Below are 23,985 nucleotides of genomic sequence, written 5' to 3' on the forward strand. Positions count from 1 at the left end.
CATTGCTGCCCTGAAAATAGGTTCTTCAGTACCATCTTTCTAGATTCCATATGCCTGCTTCAATATATGGTATTTAATCTTTCTCTTTCTGACTTACTTTACTCTATATAATAGGCTGATCTACTTCATTAAGACTGACTCAAATGTGTTTTTTTTTTTTTAATATATAGCTGGGTAATATTCCATTGTATATATGTACCACAACTTCTGTATCATTTATCTTGTCAGTGGACATCTAAGTTGCTTCCATGTCCTAGCTATTGTAAAAAAAATTGACATTTTTAATTAAATGTTACTTTGACTAGTTTGCAAGAGTACTTATAGTATACAATTTAAGTTGTAATTTGATCTCAGACTATAAAGAGATCTCTAATATTACATATCTGGGACTTATTGCATTCTGGATGCTCTGTTAAGTAATTTACATGTGCAATGATAGTATAGAATAATTTAAAAGCACCAATATCAGTCCACACAGATTTAAATCCTCATTATCACTATAGTAACATTGTAATATAGGCAAATAAATGTTTCAAAGGCCTTGATTTTCTCATCTATAAAATGGAAATACTGCTAGTACTTATCCCAGGACTATTTTGAGAATAACTAAGATATTGAATGTAAAACTCTTAGTGAATGTTTGATACTTAGCAAAGAAGTGTAGCATATTAGCTATTTCTGATACTAGCATTTTTTTTTCATTTAATGAGACTGATCATTATCACCCCATCATGGAAATGAGGGAAACTAAAGTCCATAGAAGCTAGGTAATTTGCTCAAGATCATGCAGCAGGTAATTGTCTGAAAAGGTAGTTATCTCCAGAGCTGACTACAGAACCTGGGCTCTGACACAGCACACTGCTGGTTCCTGCCTCTTGTTCTTTAAAACTAAGATGTCCCAGCTATGCTCATGGGGATTCACACTCATGGGTCTGCTGCAGCTGCTTGTAGGTGGCTTTTCATTATTTCCAATTTCACAGAAAACTTTGATGACAACTAAAAGTACATTGTTTCCCACCTATAAAAGCACCCCAAAGCCTTTTTCATGGTGCTAAAATCAGGATAAAATGAGAAATATATGAAATCCACTTATAAAGTTATAACAGTTGCATGTCAAGAGCTATTATTCCCCTAGTTGATAAAAGAAAGGATAAATGATTCTTAAGGATAGATGCTTCAAAGGAAATTCTTGCTTTGTGTGAGTTATGTTCTAACTCTGAAAGAAAATTCAGAAATTTTTTAGGCAAAATGTTAGGAAACACACACAAAAGCTTGGTTCCTTGAGGCAGAACAAGAATCTGTGTCACTGGAGGAAGTCATGCTGTGATACCAACTGATCTTTCCATCAGGAACTGGCAGCCTCTTTGCCTCTACTTTCTCCTTATATCCAGAACCATCAATCATTACTGTACCTCTTGTAATGCAGCCCATCTTTCTTCTGTTCTTTTCCATTGCTGCTACTCACAATCTCATTAACTTCTTTTCCAGAATATCTAAATATGTTCCTGATCCCATCATTTCTATATGTAGACCACAGCTCAGCTTTATTTTTTTTTTTCTAGCTTAAGTCGAGTCTCCTTAGTTTGCTAGTCAAGGATAACCATAATCTGTCTCTAGCACTAATTTTCTAGGTTTTCTATCCTCCCAGTCATGTCCCATCTCCTCCCAACTGTGTCTTTGACTGTATTATTACATTCAGTTGATCTTCTCTGCCACTTTTACACATGTTCAAGCTCTGTCCTGCATTCAACATAGAGAGGAAACTGTCTGGGAAGTCTAACTGTCCTGGTTCCTACAAGTAAATGCTATTTTGCCAACCCAGGATCTCTTGTCACATGTTACTTATACATTACTACAAATTGTGGCATTGTGGGGAAGGAAAAATCTTCGATTCTCTAGTATAGGACCTGGTAAATTAGACTGGCCAGAGACAGGATAAGAGAAAAACAGAAGTTTATTAATATTTGCATCATGAATGTACACAAGGGTGCACCTAACAAGTAACTTAGAGGAGTAATTAGAATTTGGGTTTATCTCAAGCTACATGGAGGTAAAGGAGTTTGGGGCTACTGAGCAAGGGATGTGGTTAAGAGAATGTGACCAAGGAAGGTACAGTAAATAAGAACTGTTTAAGTAAGGTTTGTTGTGCATGTGTAAGAAGTGCTTTCTCCACTGATAAGGATGCCAAAAAACTTGGCCTCTGTGCATCAGTGCTGAATCAAGTATATCAGAGACAGAGTTTGGGGTGAAGTTGAAAAGAATAAGTTTTATTGCTATTTTTATTCTTTATTGCTAGTTTTCTTGCTATATTTATTCCAGACAAAGGGACTGGAAACTCATGCTCCTGGAAACTGTTTCCCAGCCTGGGAGGATCTGGTGTGGTGCTTTATAGCAGAGGCTCAAGGGCGGGATCACTGATAAGATTGTGGTGTGTGAGAGGCTAATCAGGTGATGAGCATCTTTGGTTCATTTAATCTTGCCTCAGGTGGTCTTCTCTGGAATGAAGAATGCTGACATTTTCCATTTGTCAGGAGGCTTTTAGTTCTGTAAAGAGGCCAAGATATTGGTATGTTTATTCCTTGAGGTGGAACCAAGACCCTGCCCCGAGGCTGTATTGTTTTTAGACTGCTCCTCTCTCGTCTCTGAATCCTGTCCCTGCTCTGGACCTGTCCTTTGGAACTCAAGGAAGGTCAGGGAGGCTAGAAGCTTTTGCCTACACACAAGAAATGGGAGACCCAGAAAGGCTTGTGTGCCCAGGAGACAACAGGGTCCTGCTTGGTTTCACTCTCCGCTTTTCTTTGATACTCCTCAATCTTGAGGAGAACAGAAGGTACATAAGGAAAGAAATGATCATTTTGGGCAGAGACATTAATCATGAACTCAGTTTTAGGGGGACTTGGTTTTAATCCCCACTTAGGTTTTATCTTTCCCTAAATCTTTCAGGAAATGGAGCAATAACCAGTCTAGCTACTTCCTGTTGAAATGGGGCATATTGTTTAGTCACCAAGTCATGTTTGACTCTTTGTGACCCCATGCACTATAGCACGCTAGGCTTCCCTATGTGTGTGTGGGGGGAGGGGAGGGGGTAGTCCTTCCTTAATTGGGGAGAATAGGTATCAAATTAGAAATATTTGAGTTCCAAATCTTGAATTTGAGTTTTCAATAATTAAGATTTCAGTCCCTTCGTCTGCCATTTTGGGACAACAGACCCAGTGAGAAATAGGAGGACTAACAACAGGAACTCCAGCAGACAGAAGAGATCTCCTTCCCTTGGGAATTCAGGAGAATAAGCCTGAAGCCAGTCTAGACATGGCACTTTGGAGGGACTTGTGGCCAGTTGTTTGCACATCATTCCCTATAAGGGAGAGAAACCCACCAAGGCAATCCTGAAGACCTGCAAAGAGGAAGCTGACTTCATATCCAGCAGTTAGAATTACTGTGAAAGAATCAGTATGTGAATCTATAGGTTTGTGGGAAAAGGTGTAAGACAAACAAAACAGAACTTTCATTTTACTTGCCAGAACAAATACTTAAGGTTTCCCAAAGTGTAAGATGTCTACTTCTCAGGATTCGCTCACTGGCTGTTCACAGGCTTGGCTGGTCAGTCTCTGATCATCTTTTTACTGTAATGTGATGTACCAACAGTTTTACATCACTCAATTTTAGAGAGGCGAGTGCCCCTTCCTTTTCTCTTCAAGTTGGTGCTAAGGTTCTTGCTCTTTCCACACTTTTGGCAGCACCTGCTATTCCACTTTAAAGGGATGCAAAGGAGCTTCCAGGTGAGGGGGAGACCTAGGGGACACAAACTCATGCACAGTGTTTAATGGTTCATCCATCTGTTGTTCACTTCAGTCGCTCAGTCGTGTCCAACTCTTTGCAACCCCATGAATCGCAGCACACCAGGCCTCCCTGTCCATCACCAACTCCCGGAGTTTACCCAAACTCCTGTCCATCGAGTTGGTGATGCCATCCAGCCATCTCATCCTCTGTCATCCCCTTCCCCTCCTGCCCCCAATCCCTCCAAGCATCAGGGTCTTTTCCAGTGAGTCAACTCTGGCCACCTCATGCAAAAAGTATTGGAGTTTCAGCTTCAGCATCAGTCCTTACAATTAATAATCAGGACTGATTTCCTTTAGGTTGGACTGGCGGGATCTCCTTGCAGTCCAAGGGACTCGCAAGAGTCTTCTCCAACACCACAGTTCAAAAGCATCAATTCTTTGGCACTCAGCTTTCTTCACAGTCCAACTCTCACATCCATACATGACCACTGGAAAAACCATAGCCTTAACTAGATGCACCTTTGCTGGCAAAGTAATGTCTCTGCTTTTTAATATGCTATCTAGGTTGGTCATAACTTTCCTTCCAAGGAGTAAGCGTCTTTTAATTTCCTGTCTACAATCACCATCTGCGGTGATTTTGGAGCTCAAAAAAATAAAGTCTGACACTGTTTCCCCATCTATTTCCCATGAAGTGATGGGATCAGATGCCATGATCTTAGTTTTCTGAATGTTGAGTTTTAAGCCAACTTTTTCACTCTCCTCTTTTACTCTCATCAAGAGGGTCTTTAGTTCTTCTTCGATTTCTGCCATAAGAGTGGTGTCATTTGCATATCTGAGGATATTTCTCCCAGCAATCTTGATTCTAGCTTGTGCTTCTTCCAGCCCAGCGTTTCTCATGACGTACTCTGTATATAAGTTAAATAAGCAAGGTGACAATAGACAGCCTTGATGTACTCCTTTTCCTATTTGGAACCAGTCTGTTTGTCCATGTCCAGTTCTAACTGTTGCTTCCTGACCTGCATACAGATTTCTCAAGAGGCAGGTCAGGTGGTCTGGTATTCCCATCTCTTGAAGAATTTTCCACAGTTTATTGTGATCCACACAGTCAAAAGCTTTGGCATAGTCAATAAAGCAGAAATAGATGTTTTTCTGGAACTCTTCCAGCGGATGTTGGCAATTTGATCTCTGGTTCCTCTGCCTTTTCTAAAACCAGCTTGAACATCTGGAAGTTCACAGTTCACGTATTGCTGAAGCCTGGCTTGGAGAATTTTGAGCATTACTTTCCTAGCATGTGAGATGAGTGCAATTGTGCAGTAGTTTGAGGATGCTTTGGCATTGCCTTTCTTTGGGATTGGAATGAAAACTGACCTTTTCCAGTCCTGTGGCCACTGCTGAGTTTTCCAAATTTGCTGGCATACTGAGTGCAGCACTTTCACAGCATCATCTTTCAGGATTTGGAATAGCTCAACTGAAATTCCATCAGCTCCACTATGTTTTTTCATAGCGATACTTTCTAAGGCCCACTTGACTTCACATTCCAGAATGTCTGGCTCTAGGTGAGTGATCACACCATCGTGATTATCTGGCTCATGAAGATCTTTTTTGTACAGTTCTTCTGTGTATTTTTGCCACCTCTTCTTAATATCTCCTGCTTCTGTTATGTCCATACCATTTCTATCCTATAGCAAGCCCATCTTTTCATGAAATGTTCCCTCGGTATCTCTAATTTTCTTGAAGACATCTCTAGTCTTTCCCATTCTGTTGTTTTCCTCTATTTCTTTGCATTGATCCCTGAGAAAGGCTTTCTTATCTCTCCTTGCTATTGTTTGGAACTCTGCATTCAAATGGGAATATCTTTCCTTTTCTCCTTTGCTTTTCACTTCTCTTCTTTTCACAGCTATTTGTAAGGCCTGCTCAGACAGCCATTTTGCTTTTTTGCCCTTCTTTTCCATGGGGATGGTCTTGATTCCTGTTTCCTGTACAGTGTCACATACATCCATCCATAGTTCATCAGGCACTCTATCAGATCTAGTCCCCTAAATCTCTCTCTCACTTCCACTGTATAATCATAAGGGATTTGATTTAGGTCATACCTGAATGGTCTAGTGGTTTTCCCTACTTTCTTCAATTTAAGTCTGAATTTGTACCTACTGTTTAATTTTCACCTCCTGCAAAAGAACTGTTTCTATTTCTTTATTCTTAGGAGCTAAGAATTGTCTCCCATCTCGTATTTCATCAGGGCTCAATCCTAGCCCTCTTCTAGGGGCCAACCATATATAGAGGAGAGCAATAAGCAAGCCCACTTTAGATGAGTTTTCTGGCATAATTTACTGAGAGTTGTCTTCAGGGTGTGGTTCATTTCTCAGCCTTTCCCATAGATTGGGGTCTGCATGATGAAGTTTCCATTTTATACCTAAAGCTTTACTTACTGTTTGTTATTTCTGGGATGAAAAAGGCCCATTTTTACTCCAGAGAGCAGAGGGAAGGCTGTACCTAGCAATAGCATCCTTAAGGGCTTCTGTCACTTCCAGTGCTTTTTCAATTCTCTCTGGGGAGGCCTCTACTCAACCCTGCTCCAGGTGTAATACTCATAAATCTTCTGCCAAAATCTTATTAAAGAGGATAGGGGAATTTTTTAATACTTGGGGCAATACCATCTAGCAGTACTGACTTCCTGTTTTGGAATTCGAGTCTTGCCATTCAAAGGCAAATAGCACTTGTGATTACTTTTCTACTGGAATACAGAAAAAGCCATCTTTCAAATCTAATTATCTCCAGGTATGGCCCTTGGGTAAGGAATAAGGTATGTGGGTTCAGAACTGTAGAGTGAACGTCCTGAATGATTTTATATGGCTCACAGATCCTGAATGGATCAGTTATTCATTGGTATGAGTTTTCTCGACCAGCAGAATAGGAGTATTATAAGGAGACCTGCGGCCTACCGTCCATGGGGTCTCAGGAGTTGGACAAGACTGAGCACCTCCACACAAGGAGACCTGTGGGGTCTAATTAGCCCATACTTTAGAAATCAGCTTAAAACCAGCTAGATTTGGCCTTTTTCTTAAGAGGGTATTGTTTTTTCCCTGAATACGAGGCTCCCATTTTTACAGTGGTAGAGATTGGGATGGCATGTCGGCCTGTCTGGGTGCCCCATTGGCCAGGCTTACTTTGTCTACCATCTTGTACAGAATCAGAGTGGTTGCATCTTTTCCTGATATTGGAGAGGGAGACATCTCTACAGAGAGAAGTTTCCTTTATAAGTGTAAATTTCCTTCAAAGGAAAACTCGTACCTTTTTGTAGAGGGTTTCCTGCTTTTGCTTGTTCTCAATTGACTTTAGTTCAAAATAATCCACATGCCAGAGGGGTATATTTTGGAGTGGTATATATCCTGGTACCCTTCAAAATGCATCATTCATTACCTTATATCAGAAAGCATTTCAGCTTATCTAATATTACTATATTTGGATTTTCCTAAAAGAATTGGACATGACTGAGTGACTGAACTGAAATGAACAGGGTAAACTTGAGAATGTGTCCCTTTCTGCCTCAGCAAGAAAGATACTTTAAAAGGGGGGAAAAATAGAATAAAAAATGAAATCCAGCTCTTTTTTTTTTTTTGAAGAGTCTGGGTGGGTGGCTGAGGTGGGGTGCTTTCTGCAATCACTGACTCATCACTCCTACCCACAGGAGAGAAAAGCACTTGGAATCACTAAAAACTTGCTTTACTTAAGACTGGTGTGACTGGGTGGCCCCATTGCCTTGGAAAGAAAGCAGAACAAAGCCTCCAGTGGTTCTTAAAGTACAAGCAGATGCTCATCCCAATCCTGACCCACCCTCAGAAGCTGTTGAAGGGCAGAAGAATATGCCATCCCAGACATACCTCTTTGGCATAAGGATTGCTTTTAGCTCCTTATTTTTGAGAAACAACAAACACAGGAGAATCTATGAAAACAGAATAGTAGTTGCCCTTTGGTAAGGGACATTTATACAGGAAATCGTTTGTAAGGGCATCTTCCTCTCTGTCCCAGGAAGAGGAGGAGGATTCTCCATCTCCAGAATTTCTTATCAGTGGAGAAGCGTGCATGCGTGCTAAGTCGGCTCACTCTTGTTCGGCTCTATGAGACCCTATGGACTAAATAGTTCACACGCTCCTCGGTCCATGGAATTCTCCAGGCAAGAATATCGAGTGGGTTGCCATGCCCTCCTTCAGGGGATCTTCCCGACCCAGGGATCGAATCCCTCTCTCTTACATCTCCTGCATTGATAGGTGCTTCACCACAACCACTTAAATCTGCAGAGCAAACCTTACCCTTGTCACCAGGCTTTTCCTGGTAACCTTCCATAGCTTGTGTGTGCGAGTGTACTCAGCCATGTCCAATTCTTTGCAACTCCTTGGACTGTAGCCCGCCAGGCTCCTCTGGCCATAGTATTTTTCAGGCAGGCATACCTGGCCTCCCCTTCAAAATGTCTTTTGTTTGTCTTTTGCTGGAGATGGTGTTGTAAGGTGGCAGCTTTGGCCACTTCTGGTAGTTTTACTCAGTTTTTCTAGGTATCTTCCACATACACGCGAAGTATACATGTTGATGAAATAAAATTCCTGTTTTATAGCAAGATGAGAAAAATTTTAAACATGATTTTTTTTTTCTTCACCTGATTGGGTCTCCTTGTACATATGCCTTAACTGGACCTGCTTAGCAGATAACATTCTTTCGTTCTTAATCTGATCAAGGGTTACAACTCCTCAGGAGATAACCTTCCTTCTTAATCTTGTAAGGAGCCAGGATGACCCATGACCCACCATGTGCTTCTTTGTACATGGAGATCTGGACAGTGTAAAGTGTCAGTACACCATTTGAAGTATATCCCTTTGTCTCAGAAACTTATACAACTGTACCTTGACCTCTAATGGGTGGAATAATCTTCAGAGCCTTCTGAAAGACTGTTTTCTGGGTTATAATCCTCCAGGTTAGCTCAAATAAAATTTTCCATTTCTTTCTTGATTAACTATTAATTTTTCCATCAACAATGTTATTAAGCTTCTGTTTTTCTCCTGTTAACTTGCTTTTATTATGGGGTTAGGGTCCCAGCCAGGAACCTGGGAGGGTAGAAGAAAAATTCTTTCTTTTCCCCCTTCACTGTCCTACGAAGTACAAGAATGGCTTGAAAGAGGCCATCATCCCAGTGCACGCGTCAGTGCCCTTAACAGAGCACCCCGCTTAGCCCCTGGGCTCATACGTCACTGGTGCCCCTGCCCAGGAACACCAATGAGAGAATGGATCTTAGCATCCCTGGGGCACTTATTCAGAAGGGCAGCTCTGGGAGTCTCATTCTGAGTGTTTAGCTCCTGGGGACCTCTGGGAAGGCAGTTATTCTGGATTTGCTGCTACTTCTAATAGGTAAGGAGAGCAGCATCAATCCTGTTATCCCATCATGGACTGGAACCCAAAAGTAACCCCCGTGAAATAGTGAGGCAAGAGCCGCCCCAGTTAATATAACTGCTTGAGGAGATGTTTTCGGTCTTGTTCAGAGAGGCCAATAGCACCTTGCACTCTAGGTGTTAATAGTTAACTGAATGAAAGTTATATGCAAGTCATCTTGAACTTTTTTCTAATAGGTATAGAGTAAAAATGACAACCTTTATATAAGACAACACCACAAAAGTTCTTTGGATTACTAAAACATTATTTATCCATTTAATAAAAAATATATGAACTCCTAATATATACAAAGAAGCAAGATAGATATAAAATAAGAGTGATAAAAAGCCATAGCCCCTGTGCCTAAGAAACTCATAAAATATAATTAGAGATTCACCAAATTCATATATATAACTTTTATTCATTCCCTCCCCCCACCCCCCAAAAATAGTATCTTCCTGTCTAGTCAACACCTGGCTAAGTACTGGGTAACACAGCCCTGCCCTCAACTTAGATATTGAACAAGAAAAAATTCAATATCTAACTATAAATCCTTATGAGCATCATGAAGAAAACAAATAAGGTAGAAATTAGCCCATTCATCTAGACTGGTGAGAGATCTTCATGAAAAGTGAGGTTTCAGCTGAGACCTGAAGGTCAAGATGTAATCATTTATGAGAAAGTCTGTCCAGATAGACATATGTTGAAACCTGTAAGGTAAGACATGCCTTCTAGATAGGTCAGGCAAGATATAAGTAGAGCATAAAATATTACAGTGATAAAGATTTTGAATGTTTTCTTTTCAGCAAGCATCTACTGCATGAATGCAATGAGCTGAAAACACAATGATGAGTATAGATACAAAAAGTTCCTGCCCTCCTGGAACTTTATAATCAGGTTAGAAAGACAGATGCTCACCATGCAATTACAAGGGTGATGAAGATCGTGGACTAGTGTTACGTATGCATACATGGTAAATGGATTTTAGCAAGCCTAGAAGGACTGGGGAAGTCCTTTCTAGGGAACTGACATTTAAAACCAGGTTGTGCTCAGCAAGCATTGCTGGGTAAGAGCTGAAGAAAGCGCAGGAGACTGTTCAGGAAGAAGGAATAGTCAGGATCTATTGCAGAGAGATTGCACAATGTGTGGGAAAGACAGACTCAACTATTAATACCCAGATGGTAAAGAATCTGCCTGCAAAGCGGGAGATCTGGGTATGATCCCTGGATCAGGAAAATACCCTGGAGAAGGGAATGGCAACCCACTCTGGTATTCTTGCCTGGAGAATCCCACGGCCAGAGGAACCTGACAAAGTCCAGTCCCTGGGGTTGCAAAGAGTCAAACACCAGTGAGTGACTAGTATTTTTCATTCTTTTTTCTAAAAGCTTACCAAATGATGGGCAATCAACATGATTGATAATCATGTTTTTACCCCTATGATACTGAATTATCAGAATGTGTGTGTGCGCTCCGTTGTATCCCACTCTTTGCAACTCCATGGCCAGACTCCTCTGTCCCTGGGATTCTCCAGGCAAGAATACTGGAGTGGGTTGCCATTTCCTTCTCCAGGGGATCTTCCTATTGTACAATTTCAGAGATTGCTGTTTTAAATGTATTTTTATGACATGTAAATGGCCTCATGATCTAATGGACCATACAACTCTATGGGAGCTGAATTGTATTAGTACAGCTAAATGCAGCTGATAGAAGTAATGTACAGAAATCTTGAGCCCAGGACTGCCTCCTCTTTGAAACTCAGTCCTTCAATATAGCGGTTATAATTGATTCTAATTACTGTTCACATGCCTGACTTGTTCACTAAACTGAGTGACTTAAAGGGAGGGAATGTTTATTATTTATCTTTCTAACCTCAGGACTTTAGTTACAATGGATGCTCAAAAATATATTCCCGCAGGAATAAATATGAGTGAAGCTATTAAGACATACTTTTGGGGTTATCAAAGATTGGGCCTTTGTCTTAATAACATGCATAAAACTTTAAAGGGGATGTTCATTAGACACCCCCCCCCACACACACACACACACAGACACACACAACTAAGCCAACGCCCCAAAACCCCCTTGGCCACTTTGACACCTAGTCCCTATAAATGTTTCCCTTCCTCCCATGTATTCCCTCTAATAATTTAGTGAGTCTGAGAAACACAGTCATGTTTAAACATCTGGGATTCATCAGGCTGGTTCTCTTAATCAAAGTTAGGAAATCAGCTCCAGATGTTGCCTAACTAAAGTTACATAAGCATTGTTCACATTTTTAACTACAATCAGACCTAAGTTCCCATTTCTTGAAAGTAACTTAATTTGTATAGGTAGGAGTTCGACTCTGCTCTGTTTTTTAAAAATTAACTCTCAACTTAAGTACAGAGATAAGGCTGATAGATTGCCTTAGAAGTAAATGAGTATCAATGAAAATTCAAGATATAGTTTTTTGAAATCACACATGTAACTATATACTGTCCAAGGATCCATTGTGTGCATGTGTGGCAGATAAAAAAATAAATGTTTAATAACATGTACCCCTGAAACATGTATACCTGAGGGAGATCAATAGAAAACTGAGTATGCATGGGTGATTTACCTAGGAAATATCCAGAAACACTGAATAACTCCCACAAATGGCCCAAGCCATCACCTTAAATACCATCGCCAACTAAAGAGAAAAGATGTTGGAGGTAAGCCAAGGGAGCCAGGTATGTGGTTACCAAGCAAAGCACAGTAAACAAGGGTATGATTATTACAAGAATTGAAGTGGTTACCTTCTCTTTTGATAAGAATTTCTAAAGATTTAGTCATTCTTCTCTGCCTACTACAGAAGAGACTTCCCTTATAAAAGGAGGTTTTCCTTATAAATGTGAACGTCTCTTACAAAAGTGTAACTTGTACTTGTTTTCAGAGCTTCTCCTGATTCTGCTGTTTCTTAAAAATAACCACCTCAAGATAATCCATATACAAATGAGGCTTAATCTGGGGTGGCGTATTTGTTCACCTCCCACCCTGCTACTGAAATTTCTCCAAGGAGTATCATAGTACAGAAGGTGAGTTAAGAGAGAGCTCCATATTTCATTGAACCAGCCCCTTAGTCTTGAAATAGGTCAGTTAAACAATTGCCTCATTTCAAAAGGCAGCCTTGTGGGTGGGCTCCCAAAGTTAGACCTATATGATGCAAGCAACTAGGTATCTAAGGTTCCTATACCCATAGTTTTTCCCACCCAATAAGAAAACATTGTCCTTTAAGTAGATGAAAGAAAAGTTATAGTTTTATAGAAGTACAAATATTGATATTAAAGCTTATTTTAAAAATCCTTATAATAATTCAATTTAGCTAGCTTAACCACACAAGATTCTCTTCACAACTGTAGAGAGGGAGGTGGGAGGGGGGATCAGGATGGGGAATACATGTAAAACCATGGCTGATTCATGTCAATGTATGACAAAACCCACTACAATATTGTAAAGTAATTAGCCTCCAACTAATAAAAATAAATGAAAAAAAAACCTTCTCATATCCGTTTAAACTGTTCTTTATCCTCATCTTTTCCATTTTGAAATAGCCGTTGTTCTTAAAGACAAAATTTTCATTTCTCTTAACAAAAACACATCTCCATGTCTCATACTTAGCCACCCAATAACATAACCTACTTACCTTATATTCAGAGATGGAATAGTTTCTCTTACTATTGCTACTAGTTTTAATTACATATATTAGAATCCTTAACCTATAGAAACCTTAATTGCTACTCAAACCTCAGAAGTAAACAATTATGAATGGTCTGTTATTACAGTGTTCCTTTTTAATAGTACAGTTTTTTTTGATGTGGCATGAGACCCAAACATTTTGGGTACATCTATTTTTTATTGCAGAAAAACTAATGTTCAAAATGCTATCTTATTTAGAAATGATATAGATTTCAATGAATTTATGTCCTTTAGCAAAATTTTAAGGTTTTGAGTTACTGAAAAAATTTTGGAAGCTTTAAAAGATTTTAAAGGAGACATATAAAATCTTCATCATTATCAAAAAGTTACAACTATATAATTCATTATTAATGATCATATTTCAATTCTTTATGAAACTTTCATAAATATTAGACAAAATTAACCATCATATTATTTTTCTCTCACTGACAGTTTTTGTAACTGGTAAGACATGAGCTTAGCTGAGTAGTAAACTCAGGTAGAATAAAAGTTGTATGTATGCATTATATTTAGTGCTAATAACACTGAAAACATGTCATTTTAATTAAATCAACAAACTTCAACTAGCTTTCATTTACCAAAGATTAATCTAGATCCCCTGGAGGAGGGCATGGCAGCCCACTCCAGTATTCTTGTCTGAAGAATTCCATGGACAGAGGAGCCTGGGAAACTGCAATCCATAGGGTCATACAGAGTCAGACATGACTGAAGCGACTTAGCTCATACCCACGCATTCCAGATCACATGTACTTGGAAAAACATTTTAGGGTTAGTTTCTGTACTTCTGTGGGTTTTGGACTATCCAATCCATACAGTGTTTTCCTTCAAGCTGACTAAATAGAGTTTTGACAAATTATGTTTGACAATATCATATAGAGATAGAAATATACCACATCTATAACATACATACGGAGATACACATAATCATAGAGATACAATCATATAGAGAGATACAAAGAGAAACAGTATAAGCTTTGATTCTAAAATTTTAGCCATATGTCAGGTTCAATATAAAACTCACTAGTTTATTTTTTAAAATAGTTGGATCCAAATTGTGTTTCTGGCAGATGGAATAAGTTTACCTGCTCAGATGGAAGCTTTTTTACTAATACTTGTGGAGAAGACACTTAAAAATTTTTTTTTTTAATTTTCTCAGTTTCTAAATAGCTCCTTTGTTCCCTCTAGATGAAAATGATTTCCTTAAAGTCTGCATTTCAAAGAAATGACTATCAGTTCCTAGTGTAGATAAGGTAGGCACAGAGAAAGTGTACAAGTTTCCTCCAATAGTATCCCCAAAATTTCATCTTAAAGTCTAGAGAAATTAAAAATTTTGTCTTTTTCTCAAGTGCAGGACAATTCTGTTTCGAACGTCCTAAGCTAATACAATATCTGCAAGCATTTGAGATCAATAGGGAGATTGGGGGGTTGGTAAGGATAGCTGGATTTTTGAATTGCTTCTATAGCTACATTTCTGGTTTTGTAAAGATTTTAAAGACAAAGACAATTGTTTTTAATTCCTCAGAGAATTGGACTGTAGCCTGAATTATATCAAGGTGCTGACCTGCCCATCCAAATACATTATCTCCCATTTCCTTCTTTTCTATCAAGATTTTCAACCAAGATGGAAATCAAAAGAATCCTATGTTTTGGACCTTCAGAGTTGAATGTGGTATGCCTTTGTAAAATCTGTAAAAATGCTCACCTTTTTTTCTGAGTGTACAGTTCAACCTCAACCAGTTCACCTTAGGATGAAAGGCTCTGCTGTTGCCCCTCCCAGCATCTTAACATCAACCTCCCCCTGAGTCATGTCCCAATCATTTGTAAATGGACCTGGGAGAAATTCTGTTCATCTGTTACCTCTCCCCAGGGGATCATCTGACTTTTCTGTTAACTACAGTATTATAATGAAAGAACACACCTTGGCAGCCAGGCAAGGTCCCTGTAAATGGAAATGTGACTGTCCACTGATGTTTTCAACTCCTATAAATGTGGTAGGATCTTTTGAAGCTGAAGTAAGAAAAAGGATATTTTATATAATTTCATCCTGTTAAGGAAATCCCTAAAGCTAAATACCATACTACTAATTTTGTGTCTTCTTTTCAACATTCTTTCCATAGGTACCAATAAGACAGTTGTTAAAAATTTTTTTTCATATTCAAAAGATCCATCATCTGCCCATTGACAAGTAGAATACTCAATGGTATATTTATCTCAATAGTGACTCAGACCAACAAGCCTTTCATTGGCTTGTGTGTGCTAACTTGCTTCAGTTGTGTCCAACTCTTTGTGACCCTATGGACTATATATTCCGCCAACGCTCCTCTGTCCATCAGATTTTTCTGGCAAGAACACTGGAGTGAGTTGCCATGTCCTCCTCCAGGGGCTCTTCACTAGTTGCTACACCCAAGAAACTAGTTCACACAAATATTTCTTCCTCTAATCTAAATTTGGAATGCAAGTGTAAAATGAAAATATCTCCTGTCATATTAATAAACAAGAAATATGTCACAGCCATCAGAGATTTCTGGCCTACAAAGGTGAACGCAGGCTCCCAAAACTGCAATCCAGAGGATGCTACCACCCCCAGGTGATTGCTGAGGAGCTGGGAGAATGCAAGAAGCAAGGTGAACAAGGAAACAGGATTAGCCCCAGATAGCTGAGGTGCATTTGAAAGGAATGAATTCAGTGAACCCAGAGACTTGCATCTCCCTATACACAGAATAGTAAATTTCTTTCTTTGATATACTTTGATGTTCAGACTACCTGCTCCCTTTGTCGCAAACTTGTATATAGCCTGAGGGTCCCTCTTGCCTCCTTGGAGCAGTTTTCTCAGAGCTACTGCAATGCTGCCTCCCGGGTTCAGAGTCCTAAACATTTTCACCAAATATAGTAGCTCTGTACTTTTCAGAATACTGGAGTGGGTAGCCTATCCCTTCTCCGGGAATCTTGCCAACCCAGGAATCGAACCAGGGTCTCCTGCATTGCAAGTGGATTTTTTACCAACTGAGCTAGGAGGGAAGCCCTACTTTCAGGTTGTAACTAAACAGGTTTTAGTTGACAGGGGGGACTAGAAATTTTTACCCTCTTGTCTAAACTGGGTATACAGATAGGGGCTTGGGAGAATTGACTTTAGTAAAACTTTTTACTTTGTGCCAGCTTCTACCAGATTTCCAGGATCCCAGCTGCAGGCTCCAGAGTGAGTAAGTTGTCTCTGAAAGTCCCATCATGGGTCTTTCAAAACTACTGGGGAGGAAAAATAATTTTCCCTCTATACTTCTAGGTTCTTAGTAGAGGCAACTGTGCTAAAGGGCGGATTAACAGGGGAGAAAACCCAGAAGTTTAATAACATGTATACCTTGGTGATACCCATGGAAAACTAACTCCCAAAATGGCCCAAGCCACACACGACATGGGGCTTCCCTGGTAAAGAATCCACCTGCCAATGCAAGAGACGCAGATTCAACCCCTGGATCTGGAAGATCTCCTGGAGGAGGAAATGGCAATCCACCCTCGTACTCTTGCCTGGAAAATCCCATGGACAGAGAAGCTGGGTGGGCTACAGTCCAAGGGGTTGCAAAGAGTTGGACACGACTGAGCAGCCAAACAACAACATCTTATATACCAGCTGAAGACAAAAGGAGATGTTGCAAAAGGGAGGGATAAGCCAGTTACGGAAGGTTATTAGGCACAGCAAAATAAACAGGGATAGAGTAGTTTTCTCCACTGGTAAGCGTGTCTAAAGACAGTGATCTTTCTCTTCCTGGTACAGAGAGGGAGACACATTATAAATGGACATTTTCCCTTATAACTATGCATGCTGTTGATAAAACGGACAACTTCTACTAGATTTTCGGAGCTTCTCCTCTGTCTGCTGTTGCTTAAAAAGTCTCTTGTGGCTTAAGAATAACCAGCTCAAGATAATTTTTATGCCAAAGAGGAGTATTGGGGGATAGCGTATACTGCTCTCCTGACAAGACATTTTCATAGGTAACTCAACATGTACTATTTTGTTGAATTTAATTCTTTTAAAAACTGTGTAAAACAAATTATCTCCATTATACAAATGAAATACAGACTCATAGAAGTTAATTACATCATTCAGAAGCATCTACATAGTGTGTAAACTAAGGATTACAGTCATTTCTCTCACCCCAAATTTAGTCCTCTTCCCATGCATTGTCTTCCTCTATAACCTTAGACAATATGGGCCAGGAGGATAAAACTGGGAAATATTTTGTAAAGCATATCTACAACTTTCTCGAACGTTATTTTCCCAAGGAAGATCACAAGTGTGAAACCTATATCTGCTCTTCAGATACAAATTAGTTATTTTGTTTTGTCCACAATTTATTATAATAATTTAACAATCTGACAGCATAATTGGATTTTATGAGGCTCAGAAAAGCCTAGAATACAGGAAAAATAAAGTGAATCAATTTAACCCCACTGCTAGAAATTCTACAATAAGCACTCTCTAATCCAAAAATGCTGTAGGGCTCTAGAAGAAGCCTATTTGTGATCAAATAAGCCCTGAACTGACTTTTGATGTTAAGACAAGGGTAGGATAGATGTTCCAAATGGTCCTCCCTTTGTAATGCAAGTTGATCCTGCATAACTACAACATACTTGTTTTTCAAATTAGAGTTGAACACAAAAGCAAACATAGAAAATCTCCAAAGATTAAGATATGTAGAGGAAGAATAAAAAGAACAGTGAGCTAAACCCTGAACAATCCCAGGAAACAAATATACAATTTAAGGTTCCCCAATTCTAATACCAGCCTTGGGCTCAGGGGACACCTAGGCCATTGTCTTCAAGGTAGGGATGCTGAACAGTAAGGCAAATGCCCCACAGGAGCCAAAGTGGTCAAATATATGCATGTAACTTTGGCTTACTGAAGCAAACAAATCTTCAGTGTCAGAAAGTCACCCTACATTAGCCTTTCAGAATTCTCAAAAGTTGCATAATTAAAGTAAAACACACATTTTTTAAAAAAATCACTTAATAATAAATAAAATAGGCTGCATGAGTGAGCATCATCAGAAATAAAAAGTAAACCTGTCAAAATCTGGTGACATTAGAATTAACTGATGAAAAATATAAAATGATTTTTATAAAAGCCTAGAAAAAAGACTTGATGCAAAGAGCTGACTCATTTGAAAATGTCCTGATGCTGGGAAAGATTGAAGGCAGTAGGAGAAGGGGATGACAGAGGATGAGAAGGCTGGATGGCATCACTGACTCAATGGAGGTAAGTTTGACTAAACTCCGGAAGTTGGTGATGGACAGGGAGGCCTGGCGTGCTACAGTCCCTGGGGTCACAAAGAGTCAGACACGACTGAGAGACTGAACTGAACTGAAGAAGAAGACAAACAGTTAAAATATGTTAGAAACTTGAGATTATTAAAAATGGCTAAGCAAATTGTAAAAGGATCAAGTAGAAGTTTTATGAATAAAAAATATTTATTGAAATTAAAATCTCAATTGCTATGTTAAATAATAGACACAGCTAAAGAGATAATGAACTGGAAACAAATGAAGAATTTGCAGTTGAGAGATAAGGACATGGAAATATAAAAGGTTAAGAATCATTGAAGAAAGAAACACAGAAGGTCAAACACTCATTTAATTATAATCCTTGAGAAAATAATACAGAGAAACAATAATGGAATAATTGAGAATCAGGCTGAGAATTGCTGACTCTCATGAACATGAGAGCTTTATAAGAATTATGATAGACAGAAACTTAATAATCAGAGAAAAATCTATATGTAAAGGTAGTAAAACTCCAGAACACCAACAATAAAGGAAATATCTGAAATTCTGCCAGCCAGGAAAAAAAGAAAAAAACAGAACACCTATAATAAAGAAAATTTAGTCTAACAATATATTTCTGAACAGTTTCAATGTAAGTCAACGGCCTTAGAGCAAAATCTTCCAAAGACTGAGAGAATATGAACCTAGAATTACAAAAGATCTTTTTCAAGGCCATTATTAAAATAAAGACATTTACAAAAAGAAAAACCAAGTTTACCACCAATAGACATTTACTAGCGTACATTCTAAAAGGTGTACTTAAAGGTGGAAAGATTCTAGATATAAGTTATGAAATGCAAGAAAACAATGTTGATCAAAGAAAATGTTAAACACACAGATTAATCCATAAACTAAAGATAAGAAAATGATAAGTATTTTGTTTAATAATGAATAACTTCTTTGTTAAAAAGAGATAAAAAAGTACTAGATCTGCACAGTCTAATACTGTTAGACAGAAATTACTATTTAAACTTAAAAAATTAAGTTAAAAATTCAGATGCTTATTCATACCAGCTACATTGAGTGTTCAATAGCCATATATGCTGGAAGTACTAAGTAGTATGTAAGACAAGAGTTAAATACAGAAGAATAAAATGTCACTATTAACAACTAATATTAATGTCTACATAGAACATTCAGCAACCTGGAAAACTCAGCAGTGGCCACAGGACTGGAAAAGGTCAGTTTTCACTCCAGTCCTAAAGAAAGGAAATGCCAAAATGTTCAAACTACCACACAATTGCACTCGTCTCACACGCTAGGAAAGTAATGCTCAAAATTCTCCAAACCAGGCTTCAACAGTATGTGAATCATGAACTTCCAGATGTTCAATCTGGATTTAGAAAAGGCAGAGGAAACAGAGATCAAATTGCCAACATCTGCTGGATCATCCAAAAAGCAAGAGAGTTCCTGAAAAACATCTACTTCTGCTTTATTGACTATGCCAAAGCCTTTGACTGTGTGGACGACAACAAACTCTGGAAAATTTTTTAAGAGATGGGAATACCAGACCACCTGACCTGCCTCTTGAGAAATCTGTATGCAGGTCAAGAAGCAACAGTTAGAACTTGACATGGAACAACAGATTGGTTCCAAATAGGGAAAGGAGTACATCAAGGCTGTCTATTGTCACCTTGCTTATTTAACTTACATGCAGAGTACATCATGAGAAATGCTGGGCTGGATGAAGCACAATCTGGAACCAAGTTTTCCGGAAGAAATATCAATAACCTCCGATATGCAGATGACACCACCCTTATGGCAGAAATCGAAGAACTAAAGACCCACTTGATGAAAGTGAAAGAGGAGAGTGAAAAAGTGGGCTTAAAACTCAACATTCAGAAAATTAAAATCACAGCATTTGGTCCCATCACTTCATGGGGAATAGATGGGGAAACAGCGGAAACAGTGTCAGGCTTTATTTTTTTTTGAGCTCCAAAATCACTGCAGATGGTGATTGCAGCCAGGAAATTAAAAGACGCTTACTCTTTGGAAGGAAAGTTATGGCCAACGTAGATAGCATATTAAAAAGCAGAGACATTACTTTGCCAGCAAAGGTGCGTCTAGTCAAGGCTATGGTTTTTCCAGTGGTCATGTATGGATGTGAGAGTTGGACTGTGAAGAAAGCTGAGTGCGGAAAAATTGATGCTTTTGAACTGTGGTGTTGGAGAAGACTCTTGCGAGTCCCTTGGACTGCAAGGAGATCCCGCCAGTCCAACCTAAAGGAAATCAGTCCTGATTATTAATTGGAAGGACTGATGCTGAAGCTGAAACTCCAATACTTTGGCCACCTGATTGGAAGAACTGACTCATTTGAAAAGACCCTGATGCTGGGAAAGATTGAAAGCGGGAGGAGAAGGGGATGACAGAGGATGAGATGGTTGGATGGCATCACTGACTCGATGGACATGAGTTTGAGTAAATTCCGGGAGTTGGTGATAGACAGGGAGGCCTGGTGTACTGCAGTCCATGGGGTCACAAAGAGTTGGACATGACTGAGCAACTGAACTGCACAGAATAAATGATATGAATGTCTACATAGAAACCTAAAGAATTTACCAGCAAAATATTAGAAATCTTGCATACCAAAGTGCCTGATTTGAACATTATTTAAACATTAATGTGTTAATATACACAAGCTACAAAGTTAGAAAGCATAACTTAAAATGTTTTATTAATAACATGAAATATACAGTGAAATATATATTTTAAAAAATGATGTGCTAGAAGCCAAGGAACAAAGACTAAATTTTATTGAAAGCTATTTATAGAACACAGAAATATAAAAATAAATATACCAAATTCATGGATGGGATAGTTCAATACCATAAAATGTCAGTTCTCCTTAAATGTCACTATATTGACGAGGAAAAGTTAAAAGTTTACATAACCCCCTGCTCGTTCTGCCTCTGTAACTCAGCTTGCTCCTTGCAAAGTCTGGATTATGTAGGTCACATAGTCTTGGAAAGTGGGGACTTACTTACAAAACTAGGAACTGGAGCTTATCTCACTCACCCTTGTCTTGCTCTTTGCAATTGCCCAGCCCCTGCAAACCTGCTTAATCATGCCTGTCCATGTAAAGGTCAGGCATCAAGGTCAGGCATCCCCCTCCCCATCCTGACTGTTGTTCCCACGTGTAGAACCCCTTAGTTTAAACCAGCCTGTTAGCATCTAGTGTTGCCCACTATAGTCTGTGTATAAAAACTCCGTAACCCCTTTGTTCAGGGATCAGAGCTTGGAGTGTTATCTCCTCTGGGCCCGCCAGCGCAATAAACCTGAATTCTCCAACTCTCTAAGTGTGGTGCTTGGCTTCTCAATTACTGATTTCTGAAACACTATATTTACTCGAAATTAACAGGATTTTTAGGAAATAAGTTAACTCTAAGACTCACTTGAAAAAGTAAAAGCCCAATAATGGGTAAAACCTAACTGAAGAAGAATAGTGTGGGAAAAATTATGCTGTCAGATAATAAGCTTTATTATAAAGGTATGCCAGTGAATAAAGTGTGATATTAATTCACAACTGGCCAGACCAACTGGCCATGTTACAAAATACTTAATAGATTAGAGAGCCCAGAAACAGACCTATGCTTAATAGAACTCAGTAATGACAAAGATGACATTACTGATCATTGGAAAAAGGAGCTATATTAATCATATAAAAAAATATTTTTTGTATATAATACCTATAAATTTCAAGTTGACTAAATATTAAATTCCAAAGAGAAGCTTTTAGAAGATATATTTTATGATCTCAGAATAGGGTAAATATCAACCTTAAATGAAAAAATATTATTAAACTCAACTATATTAATAGAAAAAGCTTCTGCTTATCAAAAACATAATAAAGAAAATAGAATACACCACAAATTATTTGAAGAAGATAGACCCAAAGAATTAGTATCCACTAAGTATAATTATGCTTATGAAGCAACAAGAAAAAGAACTACCCTTCTCCTATCAAATCAAAACAACCTAATAAATGACCAAACCTGTATTTCAAATGAGAAAAAATACTAATGATTTAACCTCATTAGTAATCAAATAAGCACAATTTAATGTTATGATGACATATTTTATTTATATTATATATATTTTAAAATTCTGATATTAATTGCTGGCCAAGAAGCATATATACAGCAAACATGTATACAACTCTAGGGGCTGTATAATTGGAATATATAACTTGAAAAATAATTTTGTAAATCTAAGCCTGAACTTACCTATAACTGAGGAATTTTACTCCTAGAAACAAAACTTAGAGAAACCTGCCCATGAGCCCCAGAAGCTAAATACAAGAATTGTATAGATGACAATAATAAGAACAAAAAATCAGATAATGGAAGCACTGACCAAAAAGAAACTTTATAAATTATGACATAGTCCCAAAGAATACAATATTAAGTAGCTGTGAAAAAGAGGGACCTATAGCTACTAGAACATGATAGATGAATCACAGAAACAATGTTGAGTGCAAAAATGCAAGTTGAAGAAAATTATGTATTATGAACTTATATAAAGCATAATTATACACATATAATTATGTAATTACCTAACATATCCTATAAAGTTTATAAAGAGCTTCTTATTTTATTTAGATATTGCTACATATGTGAAGATTTTATTTAAGAAGGAAAGGGAGGCAGGTTAGAGACAAGATAGTGAAGTAGGAAGCCTTGAGCTCAGCTTCTCTCCTGAAAATACCAAAATCACAAATAACTGCTGAACAACCATCAAGAAGAAAGACTGAGACTACCAGAGAAGATATTCTACATCCAAAGACAAAACGAGAAATCACAATAACATGATAGGAGGGGGGCATTCATGACGCTATAAAATCATACACACACCAGGTGGATGACCAGCAAACTGAAAAATAATTATATCACAGAGGTTCCCCCAGGAGTGTGGTTTCTGAGGCCCATCAGACTCCCCAGCCTGGAGGTCTGACATCAGGAGGAGAAGCCCCCAGACTATTCAGCTTTGAAAACCAGCACAGCTTGATCGCAGCAACTCCAAGGACTTTGAAAAATAGAAACGCCACTCTTGGAGGGTACAAGCAAGGCCTCATGTAAACCAGATGCCAGGGGAAATGCAATGACTTCATAGAAGCCTGGACCTCACCTACCTGCTGGTGTTGGTATGTCACTTAAGCAGGAAGCAGCTATAGCTCTCTCTTTGGACATAAAAGCTGGTGGTAAACAGGTCTGGAAATAGTTTGGGACATTTAGCACCAAGACTGGAATCACCCAACAGCTTGTAGGTTCTAGTGCTGGGATGCCTTAGGCCAAACAACCAGCAGGAACACACCCACCTGTCATCAGACAGCCTACCTAAAATCTCCCTGAGCCTACAGCCTCCCCCTAAACACACTGCTTGACATGGCCATGCCTACCAGAGGCAAAAGGCCCTGCTCCAGCACCAGCTGGCAGGCACCAGTCCCTCCCACCATGAGGCCTCCACAAATCTCCAAACCAGCCTCACCCACCAGTGGGCAGATATCAGAGACAAGAGGAACTACACCATTGCAGTCTATGGACGGGAAATCGTAATCACAGAAAGACAAAATGAGACAGTAAATCTGTTCTAAATGGAGGAGCAAGACAAAACCCCAGAAGAACAACTAAATGAAGTTGAGACAAGCAATCTACCCAAAACAGAATTCAGAGTAATGATAGGGAAGATGCTCCAAGATCTAGGAAAGAGAATAGAGGCACAGACCAATAAGATACAAGAAATGGTGAAAAATGACCTA

General features: G+C 38.8%; 1 long non-coding RNA gene across 1 annotated transcript in view; it reads right to left on the reverse strand.

Moving 5' to 3' along the window:
- Window positions 1-1,923: 1,923 nt before the first annotated feature.
- The window catches only part of LOC139038476 (uncharacterized), a 181,262-nt gene continuing 159,200 nt past the window's right edge, over window positions 1,924-23,985 (reverse strand). Inside the window, exon 4 of the long non-coding RNA XR_011491493.1 lies at window positions 1,924-2,544. This is a non-coding gene — a long non-coding RNA (uncharacterized lncRNA). The remainder of the gene's footprint in view (window positions 2,545-23,985) is intronic.

Source organism: Odocoileus virginianus, chromosome 15 (assembly GCF_023699985.2).
Source record: "Odocoileus virginianus isolate 20LAN1187 ecotype Illinois chromosome 15, Ovbor_1.2, whole genome shotgun sequence".
Classification (NCBI taxonomy): domain Eukaryota; kingdom Metazoa; phylum Chordata; class Mammalia; order Artiodactyla; family Cervidae; genus Odocoileus; species Odocoileus virginianus.